Consider the following 15,484-nt stretch of genomic DNA (forward strand, 5'->3'; position numbering starts at 1 on the left):
GATTATATTTGTCTTCAATTTTCCTTCATTTAGTGCAACTGATGTATCCAAAGAACTTTTAAGTATTATTCAAATGCCTAAAATAGACAGCTGTGAGATTAAAATCCAGAGAGATAGGAAAGATAGAGAAATCGGAATATAAATCCATCAATTTATACCAATGAGTCACGTTGCCAACATTTCCATCTCTAATTGTATGATAAGACCACTCAGTAATTAAATATTAGTTATGATATTACTTCTAATTAATTCATGCCAACTTAATTTTAGCTCATCTTTACTCTTAGCAGATAACATTTTTAAAACGTTTGGGAAGTCTCTTGTAACAATGATGAACTGTTGAGTAGCTATAGGAATCTTCCACCAACCAACTTCAGCTGGGTAATATCCTATCTAATGGAAAAAAAGAATCACTTTGCCATCAATAACTGCCCTACTCTTTGTATAATAAAGATGGCAGTAGTGAGATTTGCACCCACGCCTCCAAAGAGACTGGAGCCTTAATCCAGCGCTTTAGATTGCTCGGCCATGCTACCACATGTGCATGTTGTTAGGGTAGCTCACAGATCTAGAACATCAAAATTAAAGGTTTTTTTTGTTTTAAAGTATTAATTGAAAAGATGTCAGCAAAGGTTAAAAGAAAGTTCATTATTAAACATAAATCCGATGAGAAATTCAGATTTTTTATTGAATTGCATTTTGTTTATTTTCATTGAAATAACAAAAGAAATTGAGATGCATGAAGTAATAAAATATTAGTTCTGATAGGGCACATAATTACTTCATGCAAAATTAAAATTTGAATATCTTTATTGTTAGCAGATATCATTATTTTAAAGATTTGAGAAGACTGTTGCAACTATGTTGAACTGTTGGGAACTTCGTGGCTAATGCAGGGTACTATCACCAACCTTTTTCAGTTGGTTAATATCTGATGAAAAATCAATTCTTTGGAAAATAAGATTGGCAGCAGTGGGATTTGAACCCACGCCTCCGAAGAGACTGAAGCCTAAATCCAGTGCCTTAGACAGCTCGGCCATGATACCACTGGCACACATGGAGATCTTATCTCACAGATCTTTCATTTAATTAAGATTGCTGCAAATTAAATGTTTAAGTTTGCTTTAAAGCGACACTTGGAAAGAAGTGTCATGTTAAAAGTCTATGAAATGATAAACAATACACTAATACAAAAATTCAATGAAAGGTAAAAACATCCATGTTATACTTGGTAATATTGGTGAGAACTGATTTTTTATTTTTCTCAGTTACTTTTTGTTTGTTTTAACTGACATATTCAAAAATTGAGATGCTTGCTAGATGCATAATGTAGATTGCAGAGATATTCAAAGCCACTTTTTGAGAGCAACAATACAATTTAGATAGTTCTAAAAAAGGTTTGAGAAAACTATTAAAACCATGATAACTTGTTTTGAGCTACTGCATGTGACAGCTTATGGTGTGCTTCCACCAACCAAATTTAGCTTCTTTTATACCTTATCTACTTTAGGAATACACTTTGATATATATCACTGGATCTTCTCCTTGGAGAATAAATATGGCAGCAGTGGGATTTGATTCCAGCAGCTTGAATAGCTCTGTCATCCTACAACCTGCTGTACACTTTAAAATATTTTAACTCTCATATCTGGAATGTCATTCAAAACTTTACCCAAAGTCAGGAAAAGCAGAGATAAAATGTAAAAGAAGCCAGGTACATTTAACAAGTAATGATTATATTTGTCTTCAGATTTCCTTCATTTAGTGCAACTGATGTATCCAAATAACTTTGAAGTACTATTCAAATGCCTAAGATAGACAGCTGTGAGATTAAAATCCAGAAAGATAGGAAAGATAGAGAAATCGGAATATAAATCCATCAATTTATAATAATGAGTCACGTTGCCAACATTTCCATCTCTAATTGTATGATAAGACCACTCAGTAATTAAATATTAGTTATGATATTACTTCTAATTACTTCATGCCAACTTAATTTTGGCTCATCTTTACTCTTAGCAGATAACATTTTTAAAACGTTTGGGAAGTCTCTTGTAACAATGATGAACTGTTGAGTAGCTATAGGAATCTTCCACCAACCAACTTCAGTTGGGTAATATCCTATCTAATGGAAAAAAAGAATCACTTTGCCATTAATAACTGCCCTACTCTTTGTATAATAAAGATGGCAGTAGTGAGATTTGCACCCACACCTCCAAAGAGACTGGAGCCTTAATCCAGCGCCTTAGACTGCTCGGCCATGCTACCACATGTGCATGTTGTTAGGGTAGCTCACAGATCTAGAACATCAAAATAAAAGGGTTTTTTTGTTTTAAAGTATTAATTGAAAAGATGTCAGCAAAAGTTAAAAGAAAGTTCATTATTAAACATAAATCCGATGAGAAATTCAGATTTTGTATAGAATTGCATTTTGTTTATTTTCATTGAAATAACAAAAGAAATTGAGATGCATGAAGTAATAAAATATTAGTTCTGATAGGGCACATAATTACTTCATGCAAAATTAAAATTTGAATATCTTTATTGTTAGCAGATTGTCATTATTTTAAAGGTTAGAATAGACTGTTGCAACTATGATGAACTGTTGGGAACTTGGTGGCTAATGCAGGGTACTATCACCAACCTTTTTCAGTTGGTTAATATCTGATCTAAAATCAATTCTTTGGAAAATAAGATTGGCAGCAGTGGGATTTGAACCCACGCCTCCAAAGAGACTGGAGCCTAAATCCAGCGCCTTAGACCACTCGGCCATGCTACCACTGGCACACATGTAGTTCTTATCTCACAGATCTTTCATGTAATTAAGATTGCTGCAAATTAAATGTTTAATTTTGTTTTAAAGTGACACTTGGAAAGTAGTTTCATGTTAAGAGTCTATGAAATGAAAAACAATTAGCTAATACAAGATTTCAATGAAAGGTAAAAACATCCATGTTTTACTTGGTAATATTGATGAGAACTGATTTTTTAATTTTCTCAGTTACTTTTTGTTTGTTTTTACTGACATATTCAAAAATTGAGATGCTTGCTAGATGCATAATTTAGATCGCAGAGATATTCAAAGGCACTTTTTGAGAGCAACAATACATTTTAGATAGTTCTAAAAAAGGTTTGAGAAAACTATTAAAGCCATGATAACTTGTTTTGAGCTACTGCATGTGACAGCTTATGGTGTGCTTCCACTAACCAAATTTAGCTTCTTTTATACCTTATCTACTTTAGGAAAGCACTTTGATATATATCACTGGATCTTCTCCTTGGAGAATAAATATGGCAGCAGTGGGATTTGATTCCAGCAGCTTGAATAGCTCTGTCATCCTACAACCCGCTTAACACTTTAAAATATTTTAGCTCTCATATCTGGAATGTCATTCAAAACTTTACCCAAAGTCAGGAAAAGCTGAGATAAAATGCAAAAGAAGCCAGGTACATTTAACAAGTAATGATTATATTTGTCTTCAATTTTCCTTCATTTAGTGCAACTGATGTATCCAAAGAACTTTTAAGTATTATTCAAATGCCTAAAATAGACAGCTGTGAGATTAAAATCCAGAGAGATAGGAAAGATAGAGAAATCGGAATATAAATCCATCAATTTATACCAATGAGTCACGTTGCCAACATTTCCATCTCTAATTGTATGATAAGACCACTCAGTAATTAAATATTAGTTATGATATTACTTCTAATTAATTCATGCCAACTTAATTTTAGCTCATCTTTACTCTTAGCAGATAACATTTTTAAAACGTTTGGGAAGTCTCTTGTAACAATGATGAACTGTTGAGTAGCTATAGGAATCTTCCACCAACCAACTTCAGCTGGGTAATATCCTATCTAATGGAAAAAAAGAATCACTTTGCCATCAATAACTGCCCTACTCTTTGTATAATAAAGATGGCAGTAGTGAGATTTGCACCCACGCCTCCAAAGAGACTGGAGCCTTAATCCAGCGCTTTAGACTGCTCGGCCATGCTACCACATGTGCATGTTGTTAGGGTAGCTCACAGATCTAGAACATCAAAATTAAAGGTTTTTTTTGTTTTAAAGTATTAATTGAAAAGATGTCAGCAAAGGTTAAAAGAAAGTTCATTATTAAACATAAATCCGATGAGAAATTCAGATTTTTTATTGAATTGCATTTTGTTTATTTTCATTGAAATAACAAAAGAAATTGAGATGCATGAAGTAATAAAATATTAGTTCTGATAGGGCACATAATTACTTCATGCAAAATTAAAATTTGAATATCTTTATTGTTAGCAGATATCATTATTTTAAAGATTTGAGAAGACTGTTGCAACTATGTTGAACTGTTGGGAACTTCGTGGCTAATGCAGGGTACTATCACCAACCTTTTTCAGTTGGTTAATATCTGATGAAAAATCAATTCTTTGGAAAATAAGATTGGCAGCAGTGGGATTTGAACCCACGCCTCCGAAGAGACTGAAGCCTAAATCCAGTGCCTTAGACAGCTCGGCCATGATACCACTGGCACACATAGAGTTCTTATCTCACAGATCTTTCATATAATTAAGATTGCTGCAAATTAAATGTTTAATTTTGTTTTAAAGCGATACTTGGAACGAAGTGTCATGTTAAAAGTCTAAGAAATGATAAACAATTCGCTAATACAATAATTCAATGAAAGGTAAAACATCCTTGTTTTACTTGGTAATATTGATGAGAACTGATTTTTTAATTTTCTCAGTTAATTTTTGTTTGTTTTAACTGACATATTCAAAAATTGAGATGCTTGCTAGATGCATAATGTAGATCGCAGAGATATTCAAAGCCACTTTTTGAGAGCAACAATACAATTTATATAGTTCTAAAAAAGGTTTGAGAAAACTATTAAAACCATGATAACTTCTTTTGAGCTACTGCATGTGACAGCTTATGGTGTGCTTCCACCAACCAAATTTAGCTTCTTTTATACCTTATCTACTTTAGGAATACACTTTGATATTTATCACTGGATCTTCTCCTTGGAGAATAAATATGGCAGCAGTGGGATTTGATTCCAGCAGCTTGAATAGCTCTGTCATCCTACAACCTGCTGTACACTTTAAAATATTTTAACTCTCATATCTGGAATGTCATTCAAAACTTTACCCAAAGTCAGGAAAAGCAGAGATAAAATGTAAAAGAAGCCAGGTACATTTAACAAGTAATGATTATATTTGTCTTCAGATTTCCTTCATTTAGTGCAACTGATGTATCCAAATAACTTTGAAGTACTATTCAAATGCCTAAAATAGACAGCTGTGAGATTAAAATCCAGAAAGATATTAAAGATAGAGAAATCGGAATATAAATCCATCAATTTATACCAATGAGTCACTTTGCCAACATTTGCATCTCTAATTGTATGATAAGACCACTCAGTAATTAAATATTAGTTATGATATTACTTCTAATTACTTCATGCCAACTTAATTTTGGCTCATCTTTACTCTTAGCAGATAACATTTTTAAAACGTTTGGGAAGTCTCTTGTAACAATGATGAACTGTTGAGTAGCTATAGGAATCTTCCACCAACCAACTTCAGTTGGGTAATATCCTATCTAATGGAAAAAAAGAATCACTTTGCCATCAATAACTGCCCTACTCTTTGTATAATAAAGATGGCAGTAGTGAGATTTGCACCCACGCCTCCAAAGAGACTGGAGCCTTAATCCAGCGCTTTAGACTGCTCAGCCATGCTACCACATGTGCATGTTGTTAGGGTAGCTCACAGATCTAGAACATCAAAATTAAAATGTTTTTTTGTTTTAAAGTATTAATTGAAAAGATGTCAGCAAAGGTTAAAAGAAAGTTCATTATTAAACATAAATCCGATGAGAAATTCAGATTTTTTATTGAATTGCATTTTGTTTATTTTCATTGAAATAACAAAAGAAATTGAGATGCATGAAGTAATAAAATATTAGTTCTGATAGGGCACATAATTACTTCATGCAAAATTAAAATTTGAAAATCTTTATTGTTAGCAGATATCATTATTTTAAAGGTTTGAGAAGACTGTTGCAACTATGATGAACTGTTGGGAACTTGGTGGCTAATGCAGGGTACTATCACCAACCTTTTTCCGTTGGTTAATATCTGATCAAAAATCAATTCTTTGGAAAATAAGATTGGCAGCAGTGGGATTTGAACCCACACCTCCGAAAAGACTGGAGCCTACATCCAGCGCCTTAGACCGCTAGGCCATGCTACCACTGGCACACATGGAGTTCTTATCTCACAGATCTTTCATTTAATTAAGATTGCTGCAAATTAAATGTTTAAATTTGTTTTAAAGCCACACTTGGAAAGAAGTGTCATGTTAAAAGTCTATGAAATGATAAACAATACGCTAATACAATAATTCAATGAAAGGTAAAACATCCTTGTTTTACTTGGTAATATTGATGAGAACTGATTTTTTAATTTTCTCAGTTAATTTTTGTTTGTTTTAACTGACATATTCAAAAATTGAGATGCTTGCTAGATGCATAATGTAGATCGCAGAGATATTCAAAGCCACTTTTTGAGAGCAACAATACAATTTAGATAGTTCTAAAAAAGGTTTGAGAAAACTATTAAAACCATGATAACTTCTTTTGAGCTACTGCATGTGACAGCTTATGGTGTGCTTCCACCAACCAAATTTAGCTTCTTTTATACCTTATCTACTTTAGGAATACACTTTGATATTTATCACTGGATCTTCTCCTTGGAGAATAAATATGGCAGCAGTGGGATTTGATTCCAGCAGCTTGAATAGCTCTGTCATCCTACAACCTGCTGTATACTTTAAAATATTTTAACTCTCATATCTGGAATGTCATTCAAAACTTTACCCAAAGTCAGGAAAAGCAGAGATAAAATGTAAAAGAAGCCAGGTACATTTAACAAGTAATGATTATATTTGTCTTCAGATTTCCTTCATTTAGTGCAACTGATGTATCCAAATAACTTTGAAGTACTATTCAAATGCCTAAATTAGACAGCTGTGAGATTAAAATCCAGAAAGATATTAAAGATAGAGAAATCGGAATATAAATCCATCAATTTATACCAATGAGTCACGTTGCCAACATTTCCATCTCTAATTGTATGATAAGACCACTCAGTAAATAAATATTAGTTATGATATTTCTTCTAATTACTTCATGCCAACTTAATTTTGGCTCATCTTTACTCTTAGCAGATAACATTTTTAAAACGTTTGGGAAGTCTCTTGTAACAATGATGAACTGTTGAGTAGCTATAGGAATCTTCCACCAACCAACTTCAGCTGGGTAATATCCTATCTAATGGAAAAAATGAATCACTTTGCCATCAATAACTGCCCTACTCTTTGTATAATAAAGATGTCAGTAGTGAGATTTGCACCCACGCCTCCAAAGAGACTGGAGCCTTAATCCAGCGCTTTAGACTGCTCGGCCATGCTACCACATGTGCATGTTGTTAGGGTAGCTCACAGATCTAGAACATCAAAATTAAAGGTTTTTTTTGTTTTAAAGTATTAATTGAAAAGATGTCAGCAAAGGTTAAAAGAAAGTTCATTATTAAACATAAATCCGATGAGAAATTCAGATTTTTTATTGAATTGCATTTTGTTTATTTTCATTGAAATAACAAAAGAAATTGAGATGCATGAAGTAATAAAATATTAGTTCTGATAGGGCACATAATTACTTCATGCAAAATTAAAATTTGAATATTTTTATTGTTAGCAGATATCATTATTTTAAAGGTTTGAGAAGACTGTTGCAACTATGATGAACTGTTGGGAACTTGGTGGCTAATGCAGGGTACTATCACCAACCTTTTTCAGTTGGTTAATATCTGATCAAAATTCAATTCTTTGGAAAATAAGATTGGCAGCAGTGGGATTTGAACCCACACCTCCGAAAAGACTGGAGCCTACATCCAGCGACTTAGACCGCTAGGCCATGCTACCACTGGCACACATGGAGTTCTTATCTCACAGATCTTTCATTTAATTAAGATTGCTGCAAATTAAATGTTTAAGTTTGTTTTAAAGCGACACTTGGAAATAAGTGTCATGTTAAAAGTCTATGAAATGATAAACAATACACTAATACAAGAATTCAATGAAAGGTAAAAACATCCATGTTATACTTGGTAATATTGATGAGAACTGATTTTTTAATTTTCTCAGTTACTTTTTGTTTGTTTTAACTGACATATTCAAAAATTGAGATGCTTGCTAGATGCATAATGTAGATCGCAGAGTTATTCAAAGCCACTTTTTGAGAGCAACAATACAATTTAGATAGTTCTAAAAAAGGTTTGAGAAAACTATTAAAACCATGATAACTTGTTTTGAGCTACTGCATGTGACAGCTTATGGTGTGCTTCCACCAACCAAATTTAGCTTCTTTTATACCTTATCTACTTTAGGAATACACTTTGATATATATCACTGGATCTTCTCCTTGGAGAATAAATATGGCAGCAGTGGGATTTGATTCCAGCAGCTTGAATAGCTCTGTCATCCTACAACCTGCTGTACACTTTAAAATATTTTAACTCTCATATCTGGAATGTCATTCAAAACTTTACCCAAAGTCAGGAAAAGCAGAGATAAAATGTAAAAGAAGCCAGGTACATTTAACAAGTAATGATTATATTTGTCTTCAGATTTCCTTCATTTAGTGCAACTGATGTATCCAAATAACTTTGAAGTACTATTCAAATGCCTAAGATAGACAGCTGTGAGATTAAAATCCAGAAAGATAGGAAAGATAGAGAAATCGGAATATAAATCCATCAATTTATACCAATGAGTCACGTTGCCAACATTTCCATCTCTAATTGTATGATAAGACCACTCAGTAATTAAATATTAGTTATGATATTACTTCTAATTACTTCATGCCAACTTAATTTTGGCTCATCTTTACTCTTAGCAGATAACATTTTTAAAAAGTTTGGGAAGTCTCTTGTAACAATGATGAACTGTTGAGTAGCTATAGGAATCTTCCACCAACCAACTATAGTTGGGTAATATCCTATCTAATGGAAAAAAAGAATCACTTTGCCATTAATAACTGCCCTACTCTTTGTATAATAAAGATGGCAGTAGTGAGATTTGCACCCACACCTCCAAAGAGACTGGAGCCTTAATCCAGCGCCTTAGACTGCTCAGCCATGCTACCACATGTGCATGTTGTTAGGGTAGCTCACAGATCTAGAACATCAAAATAAAAGGGTTTTTTTGTTTTAAAGTATTAATTGAAAAGATGTCAGCAAAAGTTAAAAGAAAGTTCATTATTAAACATAAATCCGATGAGAAATTCAGATTTTTTATAGAATTGCATTTTGTTTATTTTCATTGAAATAACAAAAGAAATTGAGATGCATGAAGTAATAAATATTAGTTCTGATAGGGCACATAATTACTTCATGCAACATTAAAATTTGAATATCTTTATTGTTAGCAGATATCATTATTTTAAAGGTTTGAATAGACTGTTGCAACTATGATGAACTGTTTGGAACTTGGTGGCTAATGCAGGGTACTATCACCAACCTTTTTCTGTTGGTTAATATCTGATCTAAAATCAATTCTTTGGAAAATAAGTTTGGCAGCAGTGGGATTTGAACCCATGCCTCCGAAGAGACTGGAGCCTAAATCCAGCACCTTAGACCTCTCGGCCATGCTACCACTGGCACACATGGAGTTCTTATCTCATAGATCTTTCATGTAATTAAGATTGCTGCAAATTAAATGTTTAATTTTGTTTTAAAGCGACACTTGGAAAGAAGTTTCATGTTAAAAGTCTATGAAATGAAAAACAATTCGCTAATACAAGATTTCAATGAAAGGTAAAAACATCCATGTTTTACTTGGTAATATTGATGAGAACTGATTTTTTAATTTTCTCAGTTACTTTTTGTTTGTTTTAACTGACATATTCAAAAATTGAGATGCTTGATAGATGCATAATTTAGATCGCAGAGATATTCAAAGCCACTTTTTGAGAGCAACAATACATTTTAGATAGTTCTAAAAAAGGTTTGAGAAAACTATTAAAACCATGATAACTTGTTTTGAGCTACTGCATGTGACAGCTTATGGTGTGCTTCCACTAACCAAATTTAGCTTCTTTTATACCTTATCTACTTTAGGAAAGCACTTTGATATATATCACTGGATCTTCTCCTTGGAGAATAAATATGGCAGCAGTGGGATTTGATTCCAGCAGCTTGAATAGCTCTGTCATCCTACAACCCGCTTAACACTTTAAAATATTTTAGCTCTCATATCTGGAATGTCATTCAAAACTTTACCCAAAGTCAGGAAAAGCTGAGATAAAATGCAAAAGAAGCCAGGTACATTTAACAAGTAATGATTATATTTGTCTTCAATTTTCCTTCATTTAGTGCAACTGATGTATCCAAATAACTTTTAAGTATTATTCAAATGCCTAAAATAGACAGCTGTGAGATTAAAATCCAGAGAGATAGGAAAGATAGAGAAATCGGAATATAAATCCATCAATTTATACCAATGAGTCACGTTGCCAACATTTCCATCTCTAATTGTATGATAAGACCACGCAGTAATTAAATATTAGTTATGATATTACTTCTAATTAATTCATGCCAACTTAATTTTGGCTCATCTTTACTCTTAGCAGATAACATTTTTAAAACGTTTGGGAAGTCTCTTGTAACAATGATGAACTGTTGAGTAGCTATAGGAATCTTCCACCAACCAACTTCAGCTGGGTAATATCCTATCTAATGGAAAAAAAGAATCACTTTGCCATCAATAACTGCCCTACTCTTTGTATAATAAAGATGGCAGTAGTGAGATTTGCACCCACGCCTCCAAAGAGACTGGAGCCTTAATCCAGAGCTTTAGACTGTTCGGCCATGCTACCACATGTGCATGTTGTTAGGGTAGCTCACAGATCTAGAACATCAAAATTAAAGGGTTTTTTTGTTTTAAAGTATTAATTGAAAAGATGTCAGCAAAGGTTAAAAGAAAGTTCATTATTTAACATAAATCCGATGAGAAATTCAGATTTTTTATTGAATTGCATTTTGTTTATTTTCATTGAAATAACAAAAGAAATTGAGATGCATGAAGTAATAAAATATTAGTTCTGATAGGGCACATAATTACTTCATGCAAAATTAAAATTTGAATATCTTTATTGTTAGCAGATATCATTATTTTTAAGGTTTGAGAAGACTGTTGCAACTATGATGAACTGTTGGGAACTTGGTGGCTAATGCAGGGTACTATCACCAACCTTTTTCCGTTGGTTAATATCTGATCAAAATTCAATTCTTTGGAAAATAAGATTGGCAGCAGTGGGATTTGAACCCACACCTCAGAAGACACTGGAGCCTACATCCAGCGCCTTAGACCGCTCGGCCATGCTACCACTGGCACACATGGAGTTCTTATCTCACAGATCTTTCATTTAATTAAGATTGCTGCAAATTAAATGTTTAATTTTGTTTTAAAGCCACACTTGGAAAGAAGTGTCATGTTAAAAGTCTATGAAATGATAAACAATACGCTAATACAATAATTCAATGAAAGGTAAAACATCCTTGTTTTACTTGGTAATATTGATGAGAACTGATTATTTAATTTTCTCAGTTAATTTTTGTTTGTTTTAACTGACATATTCAAAAATTGAGATGCTTGCTAGATGCATAATGTAGATCGCAGAGATATTCAAAGCCACTTTTTGAGAGCAACAATACAATTTAGATAGTTCTAAAAAAGGTTTGAGAAAACTATTAAAACCATGATAACTTCTTTTGAGCTACTGCATGTGACAGCTTATGGTGTGCTTCCACCAACCAAATTTAGCTTCTTTTATACCTTATCTACTTTAGGAATACACTTTGATATATATCACTGGATCTTCTCCTTGGAGAATAAATATGGCAGCAGTGGGATTTGATTCCAGCAGCTTGAATAGCTCTGTCATCCTACAACCTGCTGTACACTTTAAAATATTTTAACTCTCATATCTGGAATGTCATTCAAAACTTTACCCAAAGTCAGGAAAAGCAGAGATAAAATGTAAAAGAAGCCAGGTACATTTAACAAGTAATGATTATATTTGTCTTCAGATTTCCTTCATTTAGTGCAACTGATGTATCCAAATAACTTTGAAGTACTATTCAAATGCCTAAGATAGACAGCTGTGAGATTAAAATCCAGAAAGATATTAAAGATAGAGAAATCGGAATATAAATCCATCAATTTATACCAATGAGTCACGTTGCCAACATTTCCATCTCTAATTGTATGATAAGACCACTCAGTAAATAAATATTAGTTATGATATTACTTCTAATTACTTCATGCCAACTTAATTTTGGCTCATCTTTACTCTTAGCAGATAACATTTTTAAAACGTTTGGGAAGTCTCTTGTAACAATGATGAACTGTTGAGTAGCTATAGGAATCTTACACCAACCATCTTCAGTTGGGTAATATCCTATTTAATGGAAAAAAAGAATCACTTTGCCATCAATAACTGCCCTACTCTTTGTATAATAAAGATGGCAGTAGTGAGATTTGCACCCACACCTCCAAAGAGACTGGAGCCTTAATCCAGCGCCTTAGACTGCTCGGCCATGCTACCACATGTGCATGTTGTTAGGGTAGCTCACAGATCTAGAACATCAAAATAAAAGGGTTTTTTTGTTTTAAAGTATTAATTGAAAAGATGTCAGCAAAAGTTAAAAGAAAGTTCATTATTAAACATAAATCCGATGAGAAATTCAGATTTTTTATAGAATTGCATTTTGTTTATTTTCATTGAAATAACAAAAGAAATTGAGATGCATGAAGTAATAAAATATTAGTTCTGATAGGGCACATAATTACTTCATGCAAAATTAAAATTTGAATATTTTTATTGTTAGCAGATATCATTATTTTAAAGGTTTGAATAGACTGTTGCAACTATGATGAACTGTTGGGAACTTGGTGGCTAATGCAGGGTACTATCACCAACCTTTTTCAGTTGGTTAATATCTGATCAAAAATCAATTATTTGGAAAATAAGATTGGCAGCAGTGGGATTTGAACCCACGCCTCCGAAGAGACTGGAGCCTAAATCTAGCGCCTTAGACCGCTCGGCCATGCTACCACTGGCACACGTGGAGTTCTTATCTCACAGATCTTTCATGTAATTAAGATTGCTGCAAATTAAATGTTTAATTTTGTTTTAAAGCAACACTTGGAAAGAAGTTTCATGTTAAAAGTCTATGAAATGAAAAACAATTCACTAATACAAGATTTCAATGAAAGGTAAAAACATCCATGTTTTACTTGGTAATATTGATGAGAACTGATTTTTTAATTTTCTCAGTTACTTTTTGTTTGTTTTAACTGACATATTCAAAAATTGAGATGCTTGCTAGATGCATAATGTAGATCGCAGAGATATTCAAAGCCACTTTTTGAGAGCAACAATACATTTTAGATAGTTCTAAAAAAGGTTTGAGAAAACTATTAAAACCATGATAACTTCTTTTGAGCTACTGCATGTGACAGCTTATGGTGTGCTTCCACCAACCAAATTTAGCTTCTTTTATACCTTATCTACTTTAGGAATACACTTTGATATATATCACTGGATCTTCTCCTTGGAGAATAAATATGGCAGCAGTGGGATTTGATTCCAGCAGCTTGAATAGCTCTGTCATCCTACAACCTGCTGTACACTTTAAAATATTTTAACTCTCATATCTGGAATGTCATTCAAAACTTTACCCAAAGTCAGGAAAAGCAGAGATAAAATGTAAAAGAAGCCAGGTACATTTAACAAGTAATGATTATATTTGTCTTCAGATTTCCTTCATTTAGTGCAACTGATGTATCCAAATAACTTTGAAGTACTATTCAAATGCCTAAGATAGACAGCTGTGAGATTAAAATCCAGAAAAATATTAAAGATAGAGAAATCGGAATATAAATCCATCAATTTATACCAATGAGTCACGTTGCCAACATTTCCATCTCTAATTGTATGATAAGACCACTCAGTAAATAAATATTAGTTATGATATTACTTCTAATTACTTCATGCCAACTTAATTTTGGCTCATCTTTACTCTTAGCAGATAACATTTTTAAAACGTTTGGGAAGTCTCTTGTAACAATGATGAACTGTTGAGTAGCTGTAGGAATCTTCCACCAACCAACTTCAGTTGGGTAATATCCTATTTAATGGAAAAAAAGAATCACTTTGCCATCAATAACTGCCCTACTCTTTGTATAATAAAGATGGCAGTAGTGAGATTTGCACCCACACCTCCAAAGAGACTGGAGCCTTAATCCAGCGCCTTAGACTGCTCGGCCATGCTACCACATGTGCATGTTGTTAGGGTAGCTCACAGATCTAGAACATCAAAATAAAAGGGTTTTTTTGTTTTAAAGTATTAATTGAAAAGATGTCAGCAAAAGTTAAAAGAAAGTTCATTATTAAACATAAATCCGATGAGAAATTCAGATTTTTTATAGAATTGCATTTTGTTTATTTTCATTGAAATAACAAAAGAAATTGAGATGCATGAAGTAATAAAATATTAGTTCTGATAGGGCACATAATTACTTCATGCAAAATTAAAATTTGAATATCTTTATTGTTAGCAGATATCATTATTTTAAAGGTTTGAGAAGACTGTTGCAACTATGATGAACTGTTGGGAACTTGGTGGCTAATGCAGGGTACTATCACCAACCTTTTTCAGTTGGTTAATATCTGATCAAAATTCAATTCTTTGGAAAATAAGATTGTCAGCAGTGGGATTTGAACCCACACCTCCGAAGAGACTGGAGCCTACATCCAGCACCTTAGACCGCTCGGCCATGCTACCACTGGCACACATGGAGTTCTTATCTCACAGATCTTTCATTTAATTAAGATTGCTGCAAATTAAATGTTTAATTTTGTTTTAAAGCCACACTTGGAAAGAAGTGTCATGTTAAAAGTCTATGAAATGATAAACAATACGCTAATACAATAATTCAATGAAAGGTAAAACATCCTTGTTTTACTTGGTAATATTGATGAGAACTGATTTTTTAATTTTCTCAGTTAATTTTTGTTTGTTTTAACTGACATATTCAAAAATTGAGATGCTTGCTAGATGCATAATGTAGATCGCAGAGATATTCAAAGCCACTTTTTGAGAGCAACAATACAATTTAGATAGTTCTAAAAAAGGTTTGAGAAAACTATTAAAACCATGATAACTTCTTTTGAGCTACTGCATGTGACAGCTTATGGTGTGCTTCCACCAACCAAATTTAGCTTCTTTTTTACCTTATCTACTTTAGGAATACACTTTGATATATATCACTGGATCTTCTCCTTGGAGAATAAATATGGCAGCAGTGGGATTTGATTCCAGCAGCTTGAATAGCTCTGTCATCCTACAACCTGCTGTACACTTTAAAAT

General features: G+C 32.9%; 5 non-coding genes across 5 annotated transcripts; all 5 read right to left on the reverse strand.

Annotated features, from left to right (window-relative positions):
* Positions 1 to 2,697: 2,697 nt before the first annotated feature.
* On the reverse strand, positions 2,698 to 2,779 carry TRNAL-UAG (transfer RNA leucine (anticodon UAG)). The gene has a single exon. It is a non-coding gene; the product is annotated as a tRNA-Leu (tRNA).
* A 3,381-nt stretch (positions 2,780 to 6,160) lies between these two features.
* TRNAL-UAG (transfer RNA leucine (anticodon UAG)) lies at positions 6,161 to 6,242 on the reverse strand. The gene has a single exon. It is a non-coding gene; the product is annotated as a tRNA-Leu (tRNA).
* Positions 6,243 to 9,622: 3,380 nt separating this feature from the next.
* On the reverse strand, positions 9,623 to 9,704 carry TRNAL-UAG (transfer RNA leucine (anticodon UAG)). The gene has a single exon. It is a non-coding gene; the product is annotated as a tRNA-Leu (tRNA).
* Positions 9,705 to 11,354: 1,650 nt separating this feature from the next.
* TRNAL-UAG (transfer RNA leucine (anticodon UAG)) lies at positions 11,355 to 11,436 on the reverse strand. The gene has a single exon. It is a non-coding gene; the product is annotated as a tRNA-Leu (tRNA).
* A 1,649-nt stretch (positions 11,437 to 13,085) lies between these two features.
* On the reverse strand, positions 13,086 to 13,167 carry TRNAL-UAG (transfer RNA leucine (anticodon UAG)). Its single transcript has one exon. It is a non-coding gene; the product is annotated as a tRNA-Leu (tRNA).
* Between the last annotated feature and the right edge of the window lie 2,317 nt (positions 13,168 to 15,484).

The sequence above is a fragment of the Taudactylus pleione genome, unplaced genomic scaffold, assembly GCF_031769625.1.
Source record: "Taudactylus pleione unplaced genomic scaffold, aTauple2 ptg000016l, whole genome shotgun sequence".
In the NCBI taxonomy this organism is placed as follows: domain Eukaryota; kingdom Metazoa; phylum Chordata; class Amphibia; order Anura; family Myobatrachidae; genus Taudactylus; species Taudactylus pleione.